At 41.2% G+C, this 19,677-nt stretch overlaps 1 protein-coding gene across 2 annotated transcripts in view; it reads right to left on the bottom strand.

Annotated features, from left to right (window-relative positions):
• HS3ST5 (heparan sulfate-glucosamine 3-sulfotransferase 5) overlaps positions 1 to 19,677 on the bottom strand; it is a 392,973-nt gene that overhangs the window by 74,518 nt on the left and 298,778 nt on the right. Inside the window, exon 3 of one of the 2 annotated variants that reach the window (XM_089683535.1) lies at positions 1,627 to 1,813. The exons of the other annotated variant lie outside the window; for it this stretch is intronic. The gene's annotated coding sequence lies outside the window, so the exon portion shown is untranslated. The remainder of the gene's footprint in view (positions 1 to 1,626; positions 1,814 to 19,677) is intronic. 2 annotated transcript variants of the gene reach the window in all.

The following is a 19,677-nucleotide window of genomic DNA, read 5'->3' as shown; positions in this document are numbered from 1 at the left end:
AATCTGGAGGAGACTGCAACTCACATCAAACCCTCTGGCATTGGTGAGGAGTATTCCTGTTACATAAAGGTGGTTTAAAAAAAATTCTTTGCATTCTGGAGAAAATGAAAGATTTGTGCCATTTGGGTACAAAAAAACATTTCCAGTGCAGAAGCTACAAAGTTCCCTAATTGCTACAGATTCCCACATTACTACAGTTCAGCATGAGGTCACAGGGCAAAAACACAAATGTAACCCAGGGATCTCCATTTTTCAAAGTGACAGCCACATTAATCATGGTCTGGACATTTTGGAAGTATCCATCTTAATCTAAAATGTCCACATGATCCATTTTTTCATTTAATACCTGGCGTGCTTTGGGAATAATGTCATGTTGATCCTAACGGATATATTGTGTTTACATTTCCTGTACTATTCAGCATTATTTACATTAAATGTGAAGAAACCTACTGCCAAATGGAAAACATGTTTAATCCATGTTTAATTAAAAGGTAAAGACAGTACGAAAGTAATATAGTAGTTTAAGTTACAGAACGTACAATACCAACTGAACCAAATATATATATATATATATATATATATATATAAAACTAAATATATATATATCTAATGACTGCCCTGTTACACATACAATATAAACCATCACTAGATCGTGCCGCTGTGTGACCCCGACGCCTAGCATGGGCACAGGATCTGACAGGGTACGGGTACATCAGAAAGGCGCTTGTCCCACCTGCCCGTTTATGTACAATTTCCAGGTGGGAAGCAGTTAAAGACCTGTTGATATACAAGTCCCACATGATCAAGACCTGCATTTTTAGGAGTATTTATGTTCTAATTTTTTAACTACATGATTTGTAACTATAATAATTTTCCATGATTATGCATGGTGTGATAACAACATAATATGTCATAACATAACATCAAAATGATCCAAACTAGTAAAATGTTTTTTGAAAAGTTTTTCACTTGTTTTCTTTGTTTACGTTACTGTTATTTGACTCTAAAAAACATTTTGAAAAATGTAGGCAGTCCTCAATTTTATGTTTATTTATCTTTTGGTATATTTCATTGTTATATGGTAAATAACATGAAATAACAATAGAATCAACCAGAAAACAAGAAAAAATACAATAGAATTTTGGTGCACTGTGTTTTTAAACTTTTCAACTTGCTATTTGGACTCAAAAGACAACAAAATCTACCATAAAAAATAAGCAAAAAAACCCCACAACTTAAAGGTGTGATATTAATGTGTTTGCATAATGGGCACACAATTAGCTGATCAAACAAGGCGATGCTGATCACATACTGTAGCTATTGTTTTTGTCTGTATTAAGCAGTAAATTCACCTACTGCATTGACTTCAGTTTCACTGATTTTGAAAAATGTAGGCAATAACTCAATTTAGCACAATCCTATTTACAGTATAAGGAATGCATCTGGTATTCAATCATTAATATAAAGAGGAGATATTTTGGGGAGCACATTTTGCATCTTGGCCAAAAAAATGGAATCATGTTACTAATTTTATAATTCATTTTATCAGCATATTTAGGACCTTTGTAGTGCTTCAAATGAAACCTTTACTTGTATTCTTCTGTTATGTTTTTTTTTTAAACTTACCCTTGGTGTGCAGGATAAGTCATTGGTTTCTGCTGTTAGGCCACCATCTCGACCATGCTCATAAAATGAGTACCACATGGGCCCATATTTAGGATACACAGGTTTATGGTGATGGAATGTCTCCCCTAACTTCATCCCATTCTAATCTTTTTGCTTCTTGTGCAGCCTTGTTAATTCTGTGTGAAAACTGTAATAAGAAAAAATAAAAAATGATTTTCTCATCAGAACATTTAGGCACATATTACTATTATATTACATGGCATTTGAGGACTTATTTAAAAATAGCTTGGAAAGTTCAGTAACCAATAAGTTTTACTCGCTAAAATGATTGGCTGTTATGAGTTAAAGTGATTGTAAAGGCTATTTTTTTTGGCTAAATTTAAAAAAGAGGTTATACTTACCTGCTCTGGTTGGCCCCTTACCTCCTCTTTTGGAGTCCCCCAGTGGTGCTGTCTACTCCTCCTCTCCTCCAAATGCCCCCTTAGCAAGTACAGCAGTGCAGGGGCCTCCATGTGGGTGACCTCCTAAGCCAGGCTGGAGTCGGTAAGCCCGATCCCCTCTCACTACTCACAGGAGCTTGACTGACAACAGCAGGAGCCTATGGCTCCCACTGCTGCCTCTGTCTCCTAAGAGAGCAGGAAGAGGGTAAAGTGGTGTTGCAGCCGAGGACAGTGCTGGATGATGAGAGGAGGCAAGTAATTGTTTAGGCAGGGGGGTGAGGAAAAAACAAGCACACGTGTGCATATGACTGTATACTAGGGACCTCAGACTGCAAGCTCTCTGGGGGCAGGCTGATTTACAACACACATCGCTACAAAAAATGTTGGCATTATACAAACAGCTCTAATAAATAAATAGACATAATAATGATGATAACGTTTCCTACTATTAATGTGAATTTATAATAATAACAGTAATATACTGTATAACTATTATATTGACGGATTTGTAAATAATATACATGTTCCTAAATCTACTGTATTACAGTATGGTGTTTATTTCTAGTTCCCCTTTATGTCCCTTTGGTGCTAGAGAGTCAAGGAATGTAAAAATCCAATATGTCTCTCTATTATATAATCTGTTAAATTTAGGTTTTACCCTTCCTCGTCCAAAATTAATGTGTGTGTGTGTGTATATATATATATATATAATACATTTACATGCCCTTAACGAGTGGATGATTATATGAGATTGGGATTATTGGGATTTCATCTAAGTGCACTTTGGATATTGGTATCTGTCTTAAAAAATCCTAGTCTGATAGGATATAAGTTTAAAGGATATGTATGTGTTTAGAGGGAGTCCTGATTTGTAAAGTAATGCCAAGCTAGATACTGAAGTGGTGTCATTAAATATTAAAGTGGTTGTAAACCCTTGCATATACCCAGTGAAAATAGTGGCCTGAAGCTATAGGGGACACTGGGCTTTGGCCAGTGGAATGGGGCCACTGTGCTGCATGACTTAAGGATGATCGATCAGATACTCCACCATGTCTCTCCCCTCCCCCGCCCCACACACCCTCACACACACGGCACCAATGGGCATGGAGTGGGGTGCCAGCACCAGGGATGGTCTGGGCACTCAGGCACTGCCCAAAGGGGGCCCCATGACAGGCTTCTGGAAGGATGAATGGAGTAAGCTGGCTCCAAGTCCAAACCTGAGAGGAGAGAGAGTGACTAACAGAGACCGAGAGAACCCAAGGAAGAGGACACAGAGAGCTGTGTGTGATCGGAGAGCTGAGGGGAGACCTGTATGTGTGTGTGTGGGGAAGGGTTCTATATTCATTATATGTAGTAGGGGGCCCTGTGTGTGTTCTGGGGAAGGGGGGGGGCACATTGTACCTAAATGGGGGACCCTCTGTGTGTTGTAAGAGTGGTTTGTGTGCTCCCTCTCCCCTCCCGCTCTCTCTCAGCCCCTCCCTCTCCCCCCCTCTCTCTCTCTCTCTCTCAATCTCTCTCTTGCACCCCTCTCTTTCTCTCATCCTCCTCTCTCTCACACCCACCCTCTCTCTCTTACCCCCCTCTCTCTCACTCACATCTCTGTCTGTCTCTAACCCCCTCTATTTTCCTCTCACCAACTTGTATTTTTATCTCATTCCCTCTCTCTAATGCCCTCTCTTTCTCACCTCCTCTCTCTCTCACCCCCCCTCCCTACTCTCTGTCTCTGTACCCACCTCCCTCTCTCCCCCCTCTCTTTTTCTCTCCCCTTCTCTCTCACCCCCTCTTTCTCACCCCCTTCTCTCTTTTATCCCCCTCTCTCACACCCCTCTGTCTTAGCCCCACTCTCTCTCTCATCCCCTCTCTCTCCTCCCTCTTTTGCTCTCACCCCTCTCTCTCTCTTTCACCCCCCTCTTTTTTTCTCACCCCCTCTTTCTTCTTTTTTGGCTGCACTTCTCCTGTGGATCACAGGAGTACAGTTTGTTCTAAACTCCTGTGACCCGTTTTCAGCTGACAGCAGACTGAAGTCCGCTGTTGGCTGACATCACTCAGCCGGAGCAGACTGGGGAAAGATCCACCAGTCGGGATCCACCCCAGAGTCTGGAGTGGCATCTGATTCAGGCGCTCAGTGAAGCACGGAGATTCTGAGCCAGCAGCTCCCTCCACCTCCACAGTCCAGAGCTCTTGTGAGCTAGGGGAGGGTGATGAGCAGACAGCGGTGACTGAAAGTCCCGCTCTCTGCTCAGAGCGGAAAGAACTCATCGATCAGCAGTCATGTGATTGCTGAATTCTCACACTTATAGCCGACGCTGCATCTACCTAGATAAGTATAATGTGGTGAAAAAAAAAGCTCTACTCTTTTAGTCCTCGTGAATACTGGACATTTTTACAGCTGCTGTGTTTGGCTTTTGACATTTATTTCTACAGCTAGTAAACCCCCCAGCATGTTATCCTATGTGTTTATGCACACAGACTATAATCAATGTTTTTTGTCAGGGACGTATTTTGGCTGGAAAAAAATCCAGGACTAGTGGGTTTCTATAGGAGTTTTTTAGCTGCAAAATGTGGTAAAACACCGCAAACTGGCATTTTTGGACTTTTCTTGATGAAAAAAAAATTTGGGGGTTAAATAAAATGCTAAAAAATGCTAGTGCAAAAATGCTAAAAAAAAGTTGAAAAACTCACATTTTTAACGTGACTCTTTACACAGCTAACATTACCAGCGTTATCAAAACATCAAGTGTGCATGAGGACTTAAGTTACATTCTACAGAGCTCAGTGAGGAGGGTCCTGTGAGCTAATTGTAGGGAAGGGGCACACCTCCACACAGCTCACAGAAACAGAGATGAGGCTGTCAAGCAGCTGGAGGTCCCTGTCCTGTCACCTTTTGTTCTCTTGGTGTCAGGAAAACTTGTCAGAAATGACTCATGGCAGAGGATTGAGGCAGCAGACAGAAATGACAAGTGCTCTGGATAGAGTGTAGCTTTATTTGCTATTTACATGACAATAAGGAAATTATGACTTGGCATGTCATATATTAAAAAAAGTCCCCACTGGAATTTTTCTTATTCTGCAGTGGTCCAGCTTGTTCAGAAATTATTCTTCAACCTTGTATAAAATAGTAATGGAACTTGCTACAATGCTAAAATCACAGCCCTGGATTAACTCCCCTGTAAACTGACAGGAAAGATAAGTATTGAAAGATTTGATACTGACAATAGCAGAATGTAGGCTTTCAATTATGCAAAAGAAGTCATTTCTGCAGAGATAATTTAACTATGAAGACACTCAAAAGTCACACTTGAGCAGGATTACTTCAGTCATATTCCTGCAGCTACACAGCTGATCACTGAAGGACTGTGGAGGTCGTTTGGTCATCATTACATAATCAAACATCATCAAAATCATCAGTCATTTTTATAATGGTGCACTTGATGATGGCGAGATATTAGAAGGAGTTCTTGATTACTTTCATAACTTCGAAGTGAGGTAGCCTTGCTATTCAGATGATTTTGTTGAAGATGAAGTTAAATTTGCTAATATTTTGTCTTCCCTTGCTCATAACGTTCATTACAATGCTCAGTACTTTTAGTGTTGCAATTTGTGCGGTTTCAAATTATCTATTAACCTCCCTGGCGGTATGATTATTTGGTGCTGAAAGTGGTACCATTATTTTGCATGGAAATTTGGCGTTTTATATTGTAGGCCTGTATTTTTTAGGAATAACTCACTGAAATCTGTCCGAACAAGAGTCTAATAAACATCTCGGGTAGGATAAAACTTGAAACACGAAATCATAAATTATAATTTAATAAATAATCATAAAAAATAATATAATAATATTAATACATTTACCAAATAAACCAAAAACACTGAAATTTTAAATATAGCGCCAAGTTCTCACATCACTGAGCAAAGTCGCAAAATCGTTTTCAGTGTCTGATGATGAATTTCCCCACGAATCATTATCACTCAATTCTGCAAGTGGTTCTAATGTACTATCACTGTTCTCTAGCTGGTCTTATACTGCTTTTGACCTAAAGGGACGCTTATTGGACGCCATGGATGTTTCTCAGTTTCCAGGCAGAAAGAACAGTAAAAATGCAGGCAGGGCACAGGACAAAGCACTAGGGACAAAATGTATGTGAAATGGTTTGATACAGTAATGTTTTACTATGTAATTTTAGTGATTTTTGTGAATGTCACTTTTTGTCATTTTCAAATTTCCCGCCGTTCCGTCCCCCGTACGTCCAGATGCTCGCAGAGGATGGAACCCAGATGACAGATGCCAGCATCCGCCGGATTACATTGCTGGGGACACTGCAGAAGGGACATCGTGGGAGCGCAGGACAAGGTAAGTGACCGAGGGATCGCGGAGTGTAGCTCAGGGTTACCGCTTGTGGTACTGAAACTTTACCCTGAGCTACACTCGGGAATACCGCCAGGGAGGCTACAGTGGTTGTAAACCTTAGGCATGAAATCTGAACAAAGCACATATTTCTATTGTGTTTACTTGCTTCTCTCCAAAGCACTAAGTGCCACTTCTCTCTGCTGTCTAGTTCCTTTGTTATGAGTTCTTCTGACAAATTTTCCTGACACTTAGAGCTATAAAGGTGACAGGGGAGGGACCTCCAGCTGAATGAAAGCCTTAGCTCTATTCCTATGTGCTGTGTGAAGGGGGGTGTTTCCCGTTCCTCCAATCACTTCTCAGAGCTCTTGTACAGTGTGCAACTGCTGCTCTCCGCTCCCTGTTCTGTGAGTCTGTGAAAAATCCTTTTCATGTCTGAATTTTATGAGGATGTATAGGAAAAATGGCTGCAAATAAACAGGCACAACTTATGTAGGATGACTTGTTGCACCTCTGCTTGTCAGGCCAGGCTAGTCATTTCACTGGGTAAAAGTAAGGGTTTGCAACCACTTTAAATCAATCACTTATCAAGCTAATGTCCTCTAGTCCCAGGCACTGCCTCCTCTACAAATAAGCACAATCAGGAGGAAATGCATCACAGGGGTATATCTTATGGCACATGCTATGTCTGGAACAGGGGCGGACTGACAACTCATGGGGCCCCCGGGCAATAGGAGATCATGGGGCCCCTGTGTCCTTGCCCAAACTCAAAAAAGCCTATGAAAAAGGTACCAGGGGCATCTCATGGGGCCCCCTACTGACCCCGGGCACTCAAAAGGGGATCATGGGGCCCCTGTGTCCTTGCCCAAACTCAAAAAAGCCTATGAAAAAGGTACCAGGGGTATCTCATGGGGCCCCCTACTGACCCCGGGCCTTTGGGCAGTGCCTGAGTTTCCAAATGGTCAGTCCGCCCCTGGTCTGGAAACTTCTTACATGAAATAAATCCTACAATGTGACTTCATAGAGTGCGACTTCATTTTCTGCCTTGTCAAGCTGCTGAAGCTGGTGCAAAAAGTCAGCTGTTTACTATCGGAGCTATAAATTACCAAGATTGCTGAAATACAGTTTATTTTCTCTTAGCAAACAAAAACAGCAAGATAAGCTATTCTAGATGTTAAACATTGGTGTGAAAATCACTACTGTGACATAGCCATAAGATGATTGAGTGATGATCTGATGTCAATGGGTGGACCACCAATTGGACAGGTTAGAACAACAGTCCTTCTTTTCTTCTTCCTCTTCCACTCTCTATTAACATAACCCTATATGCTTTGCAGAGTGAGATATGCATGTTTATCAAACTCTCAGAAGCTCTCTTAAGTCCTCATGCATACTGGACATTTTTACAGCGGCTGTTTTTGGCTTTTGACGGTTTTTTCTACAGCCAGTAAACTCCCCAGCATGTTATTCTATGTGTCCATGCACACATAGACTGTAATCAGCATTTTTTGGCTGGAAAAAACCCCAGAACTAGTTTGTTTCTAGACGAGTTTTTTAGCTGTACAAACGCTCTAAAATGGAAAAGCGCAGCAAAATGCAATAAAACTTGGCAAACTTGTGTTTTTTGGACTTTCTTTGAGCAAAAAAAAAACCTAAAAAAATGCTAAAAAGGCAAAAATGAAAAAAAGTGGCTAAACACTAATGCAAAAATGCCAAAAAACACTGAAAAACTTAAATTTTTAATGTGACTTTACACAGCTATCGTTATCAGTGTTATTGACATGGCCAGTGTGCATGGAGCGTTATTGTGCAAAGCCAAAACTTTTTTCTGTTTTAGATACAAAACGGAAAGGTGACAACTCTATCAGATTATTTTCTGCTACCTGCATCCCATTGGGGAGTTTTGCCTTCACCTTCTGCCCGCTAAGCACAAAAGGAAATGAGAGGAAATTTCTCCACAGTGAACAATATCCCCATTTTAGAGAACAGGTGTCCACATTGGATAACTGAAGCTCACCTCTTGCTCTGGTGACAACTTACAATGTTCAGATTTTTCTTTCTGACTGAGAAGGTGAATCTTCCCAGTGGGTACACACAGCAACAAACCTTGGCATAGGGTCCAAGCCTTCCCTTCTCTCTCCTAAAGCAAAAAAAAAAAAGATCCCTTTATGCACATTTTAACAAAGAAGTGTGACCAAAGCATTTTTTGGTCATACTTCTACTGTGGGTCATAGGAGTGCACTTATTTTTTTGCTCTCCTGTGCTAAAGCTGATGTCACAGAGCTGCTTCAGGCTCTGGAAAGATCCCAACAATAATGTCGGGATCCACCCAAGTGACCAGAAACTGGCACGCCACTGAGAGCCTGAACTAGCTGCTACTGCTCCTGAAGGATCAATGAGCACTGGAGAGGCAGAGCAGAGAGCAGCAACTGACAGTCATTACTCTCTACTCAGATTGGACCAAGAACTGACCTGGGGGGGGGGGGGGGGTTTGACAGCTGCAGCAGGGAGGTGAGTACAGATGATTGTTTTTTATTTTTTAACCCTGCACTTTTCCCCACACATTTTTATTACTTTGCAAGTGATCAGATCATGCCTATACAGTATATCTAACTAGCATCTGAAGCAAGGATGTCAGACTCAAAATAGGACTGAACTGGGTAGGAAGGACTGCATCAGATGTACTGACATCTGCACCTACCTAATTCCCCTTCCACAGTACCAAGACATTTTGGGGTTGATTTACTAAAGGCAAATAGACTCTGCACTTTGCAAAGTGCAGTTTCATTCTGCAAGTGCAGTTGCTCCAGAGCTTAGTAAATGAGGTAAAGCTTCCCTTTGCCCAGAATACCCAATCACATGCAAGGAAAAAAAAAGCATTTTGCTTGCACATGATTGGATGATGGAACTCAGCAGAGCTTCTGCTCATTTACTAAGCTCTGGAGCAACTGCACTTGCAGGGTGCAATTGCACTTTGCAAAGTGCACAGTCTAATTGCCCTAAAAAAGTGCTTCTAAAGGCATAAATAAAAAAAAATATTTCTATACTTACCTGCTCTGTTTAGTGGTGTTAAACAGAGCAGTCCGGATCCTCCTCTTCTTAGGTGCCCTGCCAGAGATTCTGGCCCCTCCATCCTGTAGGGTGTCCCCATAGCAATCAGCTTGCTATGGGGCACTCAAGAATGTGCACTCCCCAGCCTCTGCTCCGTGTGTTCATTTTCACATGGAGCCGTGACTCAGCCCTGCCCCCTCTCTTCTCATTCGCTCACTGACTGTGATTGACAGCATCAGAAGCCAATGACTCCTGCTGCTGTCTCAGCCAATGAGGAGAGGGAGTCCCGGGATAACCAAGACTCCACTGCTCATCACTGGATCGAGAGGGTGCTTAAGTGAGTATTGGGGGGGGGGATGCTGCACAGAAAAGGTTTTTACCTTCATGCATAAAATGCATGAAAGTAGCAGTCCTTGAGCCTTTACAACCACTTTAAGAAGTTAAGAGTCTACTCTCAAAAAGTTGATTGAAGTTTCACTTTAATTATCCAGTTTTTGAAATACAGGCTCCTGTTTATTTCTTTTATCTGCACATGATTGCATATTCAAAGTGAACACAGCTACAGTTTGTTCAGTGAAGCTGCTGAACTCCATTAGTAAATCAGCCTCAATATCTACTCTTTGTCTTTTATATATACTTGCTGGACTAAAGGAAGATGAAGGTGTTGCCTAAATTTCAGCTGACATTTTACCGCTGTAACTTAGAAAACTTTTAGACATACAATTTAATAAAAAAATATGAAAGTGTGGTGCTAAAATAGTATTGCTTTCATCCTTTTTCTTGCAAGGACTGACTGCAGTGAAAGCCAAACTCTTACTATAAAAACAGGTCACACCATTATAACCAGCACACATTCACTTTTCAAATATATATGCGCACACACTAGGGTACAGATATGTATTACAGTTCCAATAAAGGAAACTTGTCACATGGGAAATATTGAAGCTGTTTTGCTGACATCCTTCTAAAAATGTGAGTTGCCTGGCTGTTATGCTGACTCTTCTGGCTTCAGTAGTTTCTGAGTCACTGACCTTAAACCAAATGAAAAATGCGGCAAATGAAATATTAACTCCTGATCTGCAAACTTCCTCTGATTTTAGTCATTTCAATTTTTTCTAAACAATAAGGTCAGCATGACAGCAAAACAAATAGCATTTCAATATTTAGATTAGGTATAGCGCCCCCCCATATTGTTCTCTTTAACCACTTGCCCACCGGGCACTTTTACCCCCTTCCTGCCCAGACCAATTTCAGCTTTCAGCTCTCTTATATTTTGAATGACAATTGCACAGTCATGCAATGTTGCACCCAAACTAAATTTTTATAATTTTTTTTTAAACAAATAGATATTTCTTTTGGTGGTATTTAATCACCACTGGGGTTTTCATTTTTTGCTAAACAAACAAAAAAAGACCAAAAATTAAAAAAAAATTTTCTTAGTTTCTGTTATACAGTTTTGTAAATAAGTAATTTTTCTCCTTCACTGATGGGCACTGATAGGCTGCACTGATAGGCACTGATGAGAAATCACTGATGGGCACTGATAGGCTGCACTGATGGGCACTGACAGGCTGTACTGATGGGCATTCATGAGGCTATTCTGATAGGTGACACTGATGGGTACTGTTAGGCAGCACTGATGGGCACTGTTACACAGCACTCGTGGGTAGCACTGATGGGCACTGTTAAGGGGCACTGATGGGCACTGGTAGGTGGCACTGATGGACATTGATAGGTGGAACTGATGACACTGTTAGACGGCACTGATGGGCACTGTTAGGTGGCACTGATGGGCAGCACTGATGGGCACTGATAGGCGGAACTGATGGGCATTGATTCAACTGATGGGCACTGATTGCCAGCACACATGGGCGCTATTGGCCGTACTGATGGAGCTACACTGACCACCAGGACTCTGATGATCAGTGCCCCGATGATTAGTGTAGATGTCCCCCTTGCGAAATGCTGCTTACCGGCTCTCCTCTCCTCATGCGCTGTCAGCGTGAGGAGGACTGCCAATAACCGCATTTCCTATTTACCCTGTGATCAGCTGTGATTGGACACAGCTGTACACATGGTAAAAGCAGCTGTGATTGGCCTGTTCCTTAGTCATGTAACCAGCTGTTTCCGAAGAACACAGCGATCATAAATCACACGCAGTGTACACCCCAGGGGGCACGCAGGGGGTGTGGTTCTGGGAGGATGTCCATGGCTGCCCTCCCAAAACTAGCCGACCATGTTGTAGCTGTCTTTTGGTTATTGCACGGTCGGGAACTGGTTAAAGGCTCTAATAAAAAATTGTTGGTTGGCTGGTTGCTCAGCAGCAGCCTATAAGATCAACTTTTTATAAGATTAATTTTTTTATAAGAGTAACTTTTTGGGCTCATGCACATGGGGCTAAAAAATGCTGCTTATACAGATGTTTGGTGCTTTTTTTCTAACGCCAATAAGCGCACCTCTATGTTAGCCTATGTTAGCCATGCACACATAGATGTTTACATTTTCTTTGAAGAGGAGTGTTTACAGGCAGAAAAACCCAAATGTGCTCGGAGAGGAGCTTTTGAGAATATTTCATGCATGCACGGGCACATACTGTATGTGGCTAAATGTTTTCCAATTCATATTCTGCCCAGTAGAATGCATTTACGCTCAACGTCATACGCGTATAAAAGCAAGTACATATACAACATTAGAGGCATCTTTTCTGCCAAGTTCTGGCAGAAACAAATCCAGCATATTTTGAGCATAAATTCATACACCTGTGTTCATGAGGTCTTTCTCCAAAGTGGAAAAAAATGCAAATATCCAAATGTTAAGGGATGTAACTATACTAGACTGTCATCTGCTGTATAACATGAGACAGAAGTTCCCAACAGGTACATGTACAAGATACAAAGTTACTGTATATTCTGCATACTGAAATTCCACTCTAGTAATTTTTTAAAAAGTACAAATATGGATTTGATGCATCTAACTTGATTTATTTATTTAAAGTGGAAATATGTCAGGAATCCAGTTGGGTATAATATATATTAACAATAGAAATGAATGTGAAAATCAGCAAAATATTATTCCCATGCGTAGGCTGGATGTAACAATATTTTACATTAATGAAAAGTTTAAGGAATTATGCATTTCACTATAAAAGAAATTTCTTCACATGAAAGAATACTTGCTTCATTACAGCCATTGGGAAAATGTTGATGCTGTAAGGGAGAAGAACAAAGCAATAGCTTAAAGAAAAAATACCTACACTCTAATTGGAAATCTTAGACTGAACGTTTGCTTACTATTAACAGAGTAAAATGCAATAGTGTGCAGTACCCAATATTTACCAGTCAGAACTCAGATCCCAGAAGACCAATTTAATTTGGTTTACTGATTGCAGTGGTTTAAGGCACACCTTTGCTGGTTCACTGTGTTTCTAAGAAAGCCTAAATGTTTCCAACAGCTTACAGCATTAACATAGAAATCCCTAAATACCCATATGGCAACGTATGTTAATAACTGGTCACATTTAAACGATGACTTATCTAATCCCATTAGTAAAGCATGTACTCAGTACCAGTGTTTAACATTTTTAATGACTTTAGTAGTCTCTTGCTTTCATGGAACTCTCCCTGCAAGCCTGTGTCAAAAAATTTTTTGTATAGCACACAAAAGAAGAAAAGCATAACAAATTATTGTTGTGTATACTTGGTACTATATGTCTCATTATACCAGGGTCGGATCTAGCCAGTCTGATGTGGGGGAGCAGTAAAACATATCGGGGGGCAGAGGATGGAAGGCCAGTAGGGCAGAGGATGGAAGGTCAGCAGGGCAGAAGACAGAAGGTCAGCAGGGCAGAGGATGGGTGATCATCAGGGAAGTGTGTTGTGGGTCAGCAGAGCAGAGGATGGGTGATCATCAGGGAAGTGTGTAGTGGGTCAGCAGGGCAGAGGATGGGTGATCATCAGGGAAGTGTGTAGTGGGTCAGCAGGGCAGAGGATGGGTGATCATCAGGGAAGTGTGTAGTGGGTCAGCAGGGCAGAGGATGGGTGATCATCAGGGAAGTGTGTAGGGGGTCAGCAGGGCAGAGGATGGGTGATCATCAGGGAAGTGCGTAGTGGGTCAGCAGGGCAGAGGATGGATGGGTAGCAGGGGAGTGAACAGGGGTCATCAGTGCACAGGACAAATCATATGTTCTTAAAGGTGAACTTATCCTTTAAAAAGTTTAAACAGAAGCAAACTATAAAACACTATTACGATGGTACTTGGTCCTAACTCGGACTGCGAGGATGCATCCATCTGCTTCACCGATGTGCTTTCGGCGTTGAGGCCAGATGGGCTCTATGTATCACATCTGGTGGCAATGTCCAATGGCAACCAGATTTTGGATCCGCATGTTTAATTTCATCTATACGGTGACGGAGGTGAATATTCGCAGATTTCCGGAGATAGCCCTTTTCATACATTTCCAAATACCGTTCCAAAAAAATCCCTTAAATTGCTCACTTATGTGCTGTTGGCAGCGAGAATTACCATTGCTAGGCATTGGAAGAAATCAATTACCCCGCTTGAATATGTTAAGAATAAATTGAATTGGATTATGATTAATGACAGACTCACTTGTATTCTACACAACAATACTAAGAAATTTGATAAAACGTGGGCTCCATGGATTTAATACATTTCTTTGCCTTGATGTCTCCAGACTTGACCCTCTCCTTTTCCTTTTCTACTTCTTTTTCTTTACTTCTTACTATCCTTTTTTTCCTGTTCTCTGGGGTTAGTTGAGATTAGTCCCTATTTGTTCTAAAACATTTGTCATGTTTCAAACGACACTCATTCTGTGTGTATTCTTAGGTTTACAAATTGTGGTTCTCTTTCTTACCCTTCTGTTACGTCCCCTGACTCCCCCTTTTCCTGCCCCTTTCCAGCCTTCCTCTCTCCTCCCTTACCCCACCACTACCTTTGTCACCTACATATGGTTGGATAAATGATGGAGTCTGTCTATTTGAATTATTCAATTGCTTTTATACAGATTCTCTGGTTTTCTAATGTGTGTCTTATGTTAGATAAACCGTGTTTTTTGTGTTGATTGAAACACACTTATTATGACATGACATCTGTCTATTTGCACTATTTGTTATTTGAAAATTGCTCAATAAAAATGATTGGAAAATAGAAAGTTTAAACAATATATAAACATTGACAATATTAACAATACTCATAACAAGTAATCTGACTGGCTTTACAAAAGTCAAAACAGGACGACAAAATGTGAGCAAGACAAGGATTATGAAAGACATGGAGCACCCTGGGAAAAAACAGAGAAATAAATTCTGTGGCTGGTCAATGGGAGAATCTTAAAGGGAGAATCTTTGCCTGCTGTATACAATGCACACCATTACCACAGTACTAATTACTACTCCACAACTGACAGTCTCACAGACACAAATAAACCTCAGGACAAAGGATCCTTTTTTTAAATTAAATGTTTCCATTGTATAAATTTTCCAGTGTATTCTGGCAGCATGGAAGTCTCTTCGCTGTGTCAGAACACAATACCTCAGTGGGATTGATTCCCCCATCCACATCAAATTTGTGGATGATAGAATCAAGTAATTTTTTGTTTTGGACAATCTGCTGTTGAACAAAAAAAATTATCAATGCATGGCTGCCTTACCAGCAACTGTTGAGACAATGATTACCTTGGTCAGGTCTATGTATATCTATGCATAATGTACAGGGGCCAGGAGTAAGTAATAAACAAAACAAAATATGGAATGCAGCAGTCAGCATGAGCATCACATTCACATCAGATTCCTCCCTTATATCAGTGTCCGATTACATCAGAGTCTGCAGAGTCCCCCTTACATCAGAATCTAGCAGAGGCCCCCCAGTTACTGTACATGAGAGTCCAGCAGAGTCCTGCTTACATTGGAGTCTGGCAGAGGTCCCCTATTACATGAGAGTACAGCAAAGTGCTCTCTATTAAATCAGAGTCCGGCAGAGTTCTCCCCCTAGTCAGAGACCATGACAAAGGGATATTTTACGGGCACTTTTTTCCTGTTCACAGACATTTACGGATAGGAGTAAAGTGTCGGTTTTATACAAACTGTCTGTAAATTTACAGATGGTCGGCAACACAGGGTTGGAATGTACACATACTGCCACTGTTATGTTTTGTGGCCGTAGCAGGAATTATACCTGTGGCTGTTTTCTGGGGGCACAGTGCCTGCTGAATGGGACCTATTCAAGTGAATGAAGCTGCTATGCAAGCACCCCACAACTGTATGCATTGCACATGGTTGCAGTGCTCTAGTGTGGGGTTCTAGGAGTTAAAGCAGGTGGTTAGGGGGTGATACAACAACTCCTCACTGCCTGTCAAATGCTCTCTGAAAAGAGATCTGAATGCAGATCGCTCATCAGAGACCAAAACGCATGTAAACAAGTTCCTAGGAGCACTAAATAATCTTTAGCTAATAGCCAGCCATGGTGTTTGTAATCTACAAAAGTCAAGAACACTTAAAGTGGTTGTAAACCTCAGGTTTTAAATATGAACAAAGCATATACTTTTACAGTGTGTATCTCCATACTTGTCTCAAGTGTCATTTCTGTGCACTGCCTCATTCCTCTGCTAAAGGCATGAATTCTGACAAGTTTTCCTGACACCAAGAGATAAATGGTGACAGGAGAGGGGTCTCCAGCTGATTGACAGCCTCAGCTCTGTTCCTGTGAGCTGTGTGAAGGGAGGTGTGTCCCTTCCCTCCAATCAGCTCTCAGACTCTCCTTACTGATGTAACTTTAGCTCTCCACCCCTGCTTTTCAGAGCTGAGAGATCCTGTGTAAATTCTGCACTTTGAATGGATGTAGAGGAAATAAGGCCAAAGATATTGCATACAGGTACAACCTATGTAGGAGGATTTGTTTCATCTCTGTGTATCACCTGAGACCAGTCACTTCACTGGATATGTAAGGGTTTACAACCAATTTAAGGGTTGATTTACTAAGACTGGAGAGTGCAAAATCTGGTGCAGCTGTGCATGGCAGCCAATCAGCTTCTAGCTTAATCTTGTTCAATTAAGCTTTGACATAAAAAAAAACTGGAAGCTGATTGGTTTCTATGCAGAGCTACACCAGATTTTCCAATCTGTGGTTAGTTAGTAAATCAACCCCTTAGATTTTGTACTTAGACAGGGGCTCTTTGATAACTGTGTGATAAATCTTCATACCTTCACTTTTCTTGAGAATGGGTATGTAGCACTAAAAACCAAGTAAACTGTTGGATGTTATTAGTCCTCCTAGTTTTTCTACTGGTGACCTGACCTACAACTGCCACAAATGCTCAAGGACCCACTAGCATTGCCCTGCTGCAATATTTATTGGCTTAGTGTCCAGGAGAGAGGGTCAGAGTATGTAGACTTTGATCGGGGCGGACTGACCATTTGGAAACTCGGGCACTGCCCAAGGGCCCGGGTTCAGTAGGGGGCCCCATGAGATGCCCCTGGTACCTTTTTCATAGGCTTTTTTGAGTTTGGGCAAGGACACAGGGGCCCCATGATCCCCTTTTGAGTGCCCAGGGTCAGTAGGGGGCCCCATGAGATGCCCCTGGTACCTTTTTCATAGGCTTTTTTGAGTTTGGGCAAGGACACAGGGGCCCCATGATCTCCTATTGCCCGGGGGCCCCATGAGTTGTCAGTCCGCCCCTGTTCCAGACATAGCATGTGCCATAAGATATACCCCTGTGATGCATTTCCTCCTGATTGTGCTTATTTGTAGAGGAGGCAGTGCCTGGGACTAGAGGACATTAGCTTGATAAGTGATTGATTGATTTAAAGTGGTTGTAAACCCTTACTTTTACCCAGTGAAATGACTAGCCTGGCCTGACAAGCAGAGGTGCAACAAGTCATCCTACATAACCCCCTGACCTTGATAGACCAGATAGACAGCTATCTTGCAAGTCTGGACACTTTTACCCCCTTCCAGTCCAGGCCAATTTTCAGCTTTCAGTGCTATCACACTTTGAATGACAATTGTTCGGTCATGCAACACTGTACCCATATGAATTCTTTAGCATTTGTTTGAGACAGATAAAAACTTTATTTTGGTGGTATTTATTCACCACTGGGTTTTTTATTTTTTTGCTATATAAATGAAAAAGTCCAAACATTTTGAAAAAAAAGTGTTTTTCTTATAACATTTTGCAAATAAATAATCTTTCTTCATAAATCTTGGCCAAAATGTATTCAGCTATCTTTTTAGTAAAAAAAAAATAACCAAAATTAGTTTATAACCAAAAATTATAATTTTTTTTACATTTGTATTTAATTTTTTTATATTATTATTTATGTTTTTGTTTTTTAACATACTGTCACCCTAGCAGTACACTGTCACCCTAGTGACACTGTACTACTTGTGGGGGGTGATGAAGATTTTTTTTTTTTACACTGATTGCTTTTACACCCATAAAAGCTGTAAAAGCAATAATTTTTCCTTCTCTCTGGCTGCATTCTTGCAGCCATTGAGAAATACTGTGTGAGCTGTAATTGGTCACAGCTTGTCACATGGTACAAGACTGTTGAGAACAGCCTTGTACCATGGGACCTCTGTGATCATTCACAGATTTCACTAGTAGTAAGCAATGTTGCCAGAAGTGACATCTTGCTTACTACTATTCATGTGATCACTGATTGGCCAATCAGTGATCATATGATCGGGACCTCACACAGATGTCCCGTACAGTGATCGGTGTTCTGCTGTGTCCTCTGGACACAGGGGGCCCTGGATCGTGGTGCTGAGCGCTCCCAGGGAGCCTGCACAGGCAAGAAAGTGGGAGGACGTTTATAAACAGCCAACCACTGCTGCACTGCTCTCGTCTGGCCGTTCATGTACATGGCCCAGACGGGAAATGGTTAATAACCACCTTCTTGTGTTCCAGGGCCCTAGCATAAACCAATTTCCAATTCTTATGCCTTGACTCTGGAAATGTATTCTCCCGGGCAGCAGGCCTGAGAGGCAAAGGACCTATGAATTCTTACCACCCTCCCCAAGTAGCAGGCCTGGAAAGCAATGACTGGATCTCTGAAGCGTGCATCCTATCCAGACCACGCCTGGGAGGGAAAGACACTTCTAGAAGGTCCTTCCACAGCTGATATCATTGGAATAAATATCCTAGTCATTGGCCATAATAAAATAAATATACATAATCTACAACATTGTGTATTCTCACTTATTCACTGGAAAATACTCACCAGCAGTAGGCAAAGCAGACAATGTAATGGTCTTAGGGAAAACCCAGTGAACCTAGATAACAATAAAAATCATAACTTAGGTTGTCTACAGCCTAGCTGCAAACACTAAGTTTAGAATAGGGCCAATTCAGCCCATGGCAGGGGTGCTGTAGGTATAAGAGTGGTACTTTATATTCCTGGTGCAGAATTCCAACAGCATTTCTTTTTTGTTAAAGTGTAGTTACTAATTCATAAGCCATGAAGCACCATCTAGTTTGATGTAGAGCAGGTGAGTAGTTTACATGGAAAAATTACAAGATAGAAGTAAAATCGTCTTCTTTTGACAGATGCATCTCTGCAGGAGATGAGAGGAGTGAAAACAAAGGTCGCGCGGAAGACATTTTCATGCACATGTTCTCATTAACAAACAGCGTGACCTTTAGATAATCTTTCCTCTCATTCTGTTTTTACATTATCAAAGGAAGGCACTAAGAAAGACAGATAAAAGAGTACTTCACATTTTGACTTTAATTATTTTTACTTCAATGCCAGTTTTGATTTTTCATCTTGATAGAAGTTGAGGCAGGTTTTAGTTTAAAGTGAACAAAAAAGGAAAAATAACAATTTAAGCAAACTAACTTCCATAAATATGTATATAGAAGAACTCCAATTTCTTTTTAGAAATTTTTCTTGTGGTTTTTATTGCTGTATGTGCTAAATTAGTAGATTTAATGCCAGGTTCTGCTCTGGACAAATGCTGAAGGGAAATCTAAAATATCATAGTTGTCTTTGGGTCAGGACCTAAGAGGAAATCTCTCAGTGTGCGTACCTCATCCAGTAATAACTGTTATTGGTGGGATTTTCTCTCACTTTGGAGAGATTACCTCTCACTTGGTGCAAGCAAGGAAGCAAGTAGAAATCAATACACTTGAATTATGGGTTTCACAAACCTGACAGAGTTGCTAACCCTTCCCCACTCTGTTCGAAAGTAGAAAAATGT

The sequence above is a fragment of the Staurois parvus genome, unplaced genomic scaffold, assembly GCF_062004578.1.
Source record: "Staurois parvus isolate SC_StPar_1 unplaced genomic scaffold, SC_StPar_1.0 ptg000314l, whole genome shotgun sequence".
NCBI lineage: Eukaryota > Metazoa > Chordata > Amphibia > Anura > Ranidae > Staurois > Staurois parvus.
This window is presented reverse-complemented; position numbering and strand designations above follow the sequence as displayed.